General features: G+C 32.9%; 1 long non-coding RNA gene and 1 pseudogene across 2 annotated transcripts; one reads left to right on the top strand and one right to left on the bottom strand.

Moving 5' to 3' along the window:
- The first annotated feature begins 1257 nt into the window (after nt 1-1257).
- On the top strand, nt 1258-2683 carry LOC104109383 (2-hydroxyisoflavanone dehydratase-like; annotated as a pseudogene).
- Nucleotides 2684-3485: 802 nt separating this feature from the next.
- On the bottom strand, nt 3486-4813 carry LOC104109382 (uncharacterized). 2 transcript variants are annotated; one of them, XR_011411125.1, is made up of 4 exons: nt 4559-4813; nt 3990-4528; nt 3830-3877; nt 3486-3748 (listed from the first exon to the last, which is right to left on the bottom strand). It is a non-coding gene; the product is annotated as an uncharacterized lncRNA (long non-coding RNA). The 2 variants fall into 2 exon arrangements; XR_689218.4 differs by having other exon boundaries at nt 3990-4813.
- Nucleotides 4814-6201: the final 1388 nt, after the last annotated feature.

The raw sequence follows: 6201 nt of genomic DNA, 5'->3' as shown, positions 1-6201 counted from the left end.
CGGTAATAAAAAAGATGCCTTGACTAAGCAAGTCTGACCATTGCGATCAAACTTTTGACCAATATACCTGCCAATTTTGGTCGGTATGTAATTTTAAAAAAATATAAAATATTTTTTTTGTAGTTTTCGTCCGTTTTGTACGTTTTTTTTGTCGATTTTGTTGACCGACCAACGTTGATCGCTATGGCATAGTCAGGTATTTTACCTGATTTTTAGTAGTGTCTAAACTATAGAATGTATAACTTGAATATAATAAGGAATTTCTCAATGAATGAGAGCAAGCAGCTTTTTATCTCAAGATAATTCCTTATAGGTACTTGGCTATTTAGAATAACGACGCCACCTTAACAGATCGACTTATCAATTTAGAAAAGTAATGCTTCGCCGTGGCAGGCAAATATAGTTAAAGGGTAATTCGTTTAGCATCAATCCCACATTCACGAGAAATTTAGATTTTTCCATTTTCTCCTTCTGATCTTAATTCTTGTTTTGAGGTATGGTTTCTAGAAGGTTGTCGAGTATGACCCAAACGAGACTTTTCTTCCTTTTATGAACCCAAACTAGATTACTTTGAAGCTTTTCTCCAAGATTACAAAAGTTTGTTAGAAAATACTCCATAATCTAGACAAGATATTTTTACCCTTTCATTTCCTAGTTATTACATCCTTGCTTATGCAGTCGAGCGTCTAAAAAGCGATAGAGAGAATAATGAGGGATTTTTATAAGGTACTCCCCTTTTATTCTCAATTTTATTTGGCGTGTATATTAAAAATAAATTTTTTACTTGTCACTTTACGCATGTCAATAGAATATAATTTTTTTCTCTGTTATACTTACAATATTTATTACTCATTTTAAATCATTTTTTAAAATCCAATAAAATATGCATCAATTAATATGTGTATTAAGATAAATTATGCACTTCATTTATTATTTCTTAAGGGGCGTAAAATATCAAAACGTGCCCGTTAAAAGTGAACCGAGGGAGTACATGAGTTAATCCGTACCAAGCATCACATTTATGCTGAATTTTAATGCCGTCATCTTGGTATGCCGGAGAAAGTACTCACCCTCGCCTAAACATTAACAATATAAAGAATTTTACTTTACTCATGCAATTAATTATCTTTTAAATAATCTTACAATGTAAGCAATCATAAACTACCCGTTAATATCTTAATATAGGAAATTAAGATTGACAAGCTGAAAAATAGGATATATAGTTTTTTACAATTTGTTAAAATATACTCCACCAAATAAGTACATATTCGTCTATAAATATTTTTATTCTTTTACCGAACAAAAAGAAAATGACCATTATTCTCTCACTTTTACATTTCGTTCAATCCAACCTCAGCTCTTAATCTTAATTACCAAACATAGGTTTGATTAGTCTATGGCTGCTAGAAGCTTGCCAAAGGTCATTGCACATTTTTTGACCACGTACCGATACAGAGAAACAAGGCAAACTAATCCCATTATCTAAACATGAACCCAAATGATTTGCTGTTTTCCAATTTATATACCCAAATCAACTTAATTCTCCGCCATCTTTTTTACCCTCAGTCCATATACTTCCATGGCTTCGAGTGACAAGAATGAGTTAGTCGCTGATATCTATCCTTGGTACAGAATCTACAAAGACTCTTGAGTCGAACGTTTTTATGACACACTTGGCTTAGCCTACGTGCCCCCATCAATTCATGACCCAGAAACTGGTGTCTCCTCCAAAGATGTTACAATTTCACCTCATGTTTCAGCTAGACTCTTACCTTCCAAAAAATATCACTACCATCACCCAAAAACTTCCCATCTTAGTGTATTACCACGGCGGTGCACTCGTTCTAGGCTCTGCCTTTTATAACTTTCACCATCGTTACATGAACTTCTTGGTCTCTGAATCAAATGCCATTGGTATTTCTGTAGAGTACAGACTAGCCCCGGAGCATGATGTGGAAACAATTTACGAAGATTGTTGGACTGCACTTCAGTGGGTCGCGTCACATGACGTTAGTGGAAAATTCACTAGTTATAATAATAAATACGAGCCATGGTTGAAAAACCACGGGGATTTTAGTAGATTTTCTATAGTAGGGGACAGTGCTGGTGGTAATATAGTCTATCACATGGCCATGAGAGCTGGAAGAAAAGGTGGTATTAATGAAAATGTCATCATCTCTAGTTCAATTCTTGTTTGTCCTTACTTCTTGGTCCCACTTGACAACATTGAACAAGGTATATCTTTCAAAAACTGGATCACCATTAGCCCACCATCTGAAGATGGGTTCCACAGCCCAATGATTAATCCACTTGCTCTTAACTCTCCTTGCTTGTCAGGGCTAGGCTGCTCTAGGTTGTTGTTATGTATTGGGGAGAAAGATGAGTATGTTCCAAGAGAAATTGGGATTCAGTTCGTTGAGGGTATGAAGAAAAGTGGGTGGAGAGGGGATTTGGAGTTCATTGAAGTTGAAGGTGAAGGTCACTGTTTTCAGTTGGTTAATCCTGAAGCTGAGAAATCTCAAGATTTGATCAAGCGTCTTGCTTCTTTCATCCAAAACAAGTGATCAAGAGTTCTATTACATTAGAAATCGTACGCCAGTCGCCAGTAGTAATATCCTTGTTGCTTGATTCATCAATAATATTTCTCTAATCTTAATTTCTGTCAGAGCATAGTACTTTATTACGTATTTGGTGTTTATTTTAATGATAAAAGACTGCTCCACAAATCCATATCTATATATATATATATATATATACTCCGTATGTTTCAATTTATGTGAACATATTTCCTTTTTAGTCCGTGTAAAAAAGAATGATCTATTTCTTTATTTGGAAACAATTTACTTTTATGCAATGATTTATAACCACACAAAATATATATGCTTCATTCTACACTACAAGTTCAAAAGTTTTCTCTATTTTCTTAAAATTCGTGCCCAATCAAATAGGTTCACATAAATTGAAACGGAGGGAGTATAATATATTGGATAATTTTAGAACGAACTGAGGAAAACACACTCCAAATTACTTACTCCCTCCTTCCCGTATTGGTTGTTAAGATCACTGTTTTAAAATGCATTTTCGGGGTGAGCCCCAGGGCGAGGCGTACCAAAAATGCCCCGGGGTGATGGTGTGAGGCTAAAGTCTCAAGAGGCGTACTCCCAGCAATCTGCACTAACAGAAATATGACATACGACCACACTTTATAACTGTCGGCGTAAGTCACATAAGTATCATAAAATCACTTACCGACATTTATTTTACATTTAAATGAAATGTCAGAAATTTCAATGTCATTTTTTTCCAGACATTTAACTTAATGTCGTCAAAAAATTTGTGACATTTAGTTATGACATTATCAAATGTCAATAATTTGAGTTCTTAACCTATCGTGTTTGCGACATATATATAAATGTCATTATTATTATTTTTATAGTTTTTGACTTTTAATATGAATGTGAAAACAATTATTAGTCATGGCTAAATATTAAAAGAAAATAATTAATTAACAATAATGTATTCAAAGTAACATCGACGCTCATTCCAATACTTTAATTCCTAGTACAGTACAAACAATTTGAATCAAACACATAGTTACTTCAACATTCAATTACATAAACTTTCCCTTGAAAGTTCCAAAACAATCATCGTTGGTAATAGTTTTAGCTTTAGTGTTCATGTTTTCCTCAAGTCCAGGATTCCTCTGAATTAGTTGTTCTCACGTTCCTCTAAACTCTTCTTCCAAAAACTGAAATTGAAAAAGAAAAGAACCATTACTAAACTGATTTAGGAAAATTACTAAGTAGCAAAAAGAACAATGCGATTGTACCTCATATAATATCTTGAAGAAATACAGGAGTCATGCGACTACTACTATCTGCAAGAAAACATAAAGCCAAATTCAATAGTAGGCTTAAGAGAACTAAATCAATTTGGCATCATTAGCTTATGGAAAATATCATTCCACTAATAGAGATAGAGTTACATACAACTATAGGAAGTGTTTCACAAATGATGTACCCTTCTCAGCCAGCCGTTAGGTGAACATCTTTTGTAATCTTTTCCTAATTGCCATATTTCATTGTCCCGAGAATGGTGGATAATACTTTCTATAAGCAAAATCAAAGGGAAATAACATAAAAAATATTATTTTCCAGTGTTAAAGTATCATATGTAGAAAGAAATGATATCAAGATCACCTTGACAAAATGGAATTTTTAATCAACTTGAGGCAAACAATAATAATTTTGCAGAAATCTCAAGATATTTGAACCCGAAACTCCTAACAATGCAGAAAAGGAACTAGCAATCTCTAGTATCATTGTACAGGCTTACTAATTCCTTCTCTACTCTTGAATTCAACAGAATGATTGATCAATTTCAGTCCTAACATTCAATGTCAATGTTCCTTATCCAACATAAATTGTCAATAAAGCTGATGTTCACAAGATACCCTACACCATCCACAATCTAAATCATCAAACACATAATCATAATGGTCATTTACCTTACCTTCATAAACAAGTATCTACAAGCTTCTTTTCCAGTCAACCATCACAAACAAGATTCTTTTCCAATCTAATTTATCGTGCTGTTTGGATTAGAGTCACCATCAAGCACAACCACAATAATTCTAACATAAGAGAAGTTATTATATAATATCCTTCTGTTGGAACCAACATCACACGATTCAGCAGCGAATAAGGTTCAACACGTTAAAAATGTTTTAACATGTCAAAAATACCAAGATCAAGATTAAACTAGTAATCCATATCTTATCAGACATTTCAAATCAATTTAATATTCGATTATTTTCTCTCTTATAGGGAAACAATATAGAGTGTTATTTCATTGGCTCAATATAGAATAGTTTGTCAATAACAAATAATCAAACAAACTATCTAGTTGAAGCAAAGATAGTCCTATAATTTAATTCATTACCTTTTGCGTCGTTTGATGCATGTCGTATGTACTAGTAAATGGTATTTAGTTCAATGTTCTATTATAGTAGTAAGAACAATTGAACAGCTAAATAATGTTAATAATCTCATCACTACCAATACAAAATCAGTTCAACATGAAAAGATGAATCAAAAGAAGTGCAAACTTTAACCTCATGTTAATAAAACAAAGCCAGTCTATTAAATTTTATTTAAACCTCTAAGGCATTTGCTCAAACAGTTGATATGAATAGAATACGACGGAAATAAAAGAAAAGGTAGCAAAAGTTTTAAAGGCAGTTAACTAGAAATTCAATCCAGCGAACAACAGATTAGAATAGAAAAATGCTTATCAAAATCTTAATATCATCGACCAGATGTTTGAGAATTACAGAGAATAGATTAAATATGGCAGTCGATTGTGTGTAAAAGGCGGCCTAAATTTTGGTGACCTTCTGTCATGTTTAGAATTCTAGGACAATCTAACACCCATGTAGTTTCCCCTTTCGATTCTCTGCACCACATGGCGACCTCGGCTGTTTAGTGAACATAAAATGGGGAACGCCTAATTGGGGTTGAGAAAAGGGGATCGGTAGGGTTCTTAGAGAAGACAGCCTTCGTAATAGTGTTTAGTTCTGGATTAAATATTATAAAGTTAAAAAATTTCCTTCATTAGCGGTAAATGCCACTAAATATCGACTAATATTGTGACGCTTCACTACAAAAGTCTCAATAGTTTTGTCATTTATTATTAAATATCACTTATTTATGTCATTTCTTAAAAAATGTCAAAGAATTAATTTTTCGACATTTACTATATATGTCACTAAATAAATATCGTCGTAGCTATGATTTCTTGTAGTGTTGGGGCATATGCCCCGACGTTCGGGGCGTATTCCCAGATGTTGGAGGCGCATTTTTTTAGTGAAGAGTATGTCCTAGAGACTTTTTCAAATTAAAACAAAATTTGTTGAATAAGTCTTTCATATAATACTCAAATTCTCAAAGTTAGTTTGGTAATTATTCAAAAGATTTAAAAAGGAACTCAAAAGTATTAAATTTAAAAGTCAAGACCTTTTTTATTGATTTAAACCATAATTCATCGTCTTTCTCAATTTTTTATCTTGTCCGCTAGTTTGCTCATATCTCCCAAAAGCAACGAATATTTTTTTTTTTTTACAAACACAAAGGTAAATTCAAAGTTCAAATTGGAGATTAATTATCCTTTTTGTTCCTCCATATAGAAAACTTTATTCTTTTA

Source organism: Nicotiana tomentosiformis, chromosome 9 (assembly GCF_000390325.3).
Source record: "Nicotiana tomentosiformis chromosome 9, ASM39032v3, whole genome shotgun sequence".
Taxonomy (NCBI): Eukaryota; Viridiplantae; Streptophyta; class Magnoliopsida; order Solanales; family Solanaceae; genus Nicotiana; species Nicotiana tomentosiformis.
Note: the sequence above shows the minus strand (reverse complement) of the source record. Positions and strands in the feature narration are given on the sequence as shown.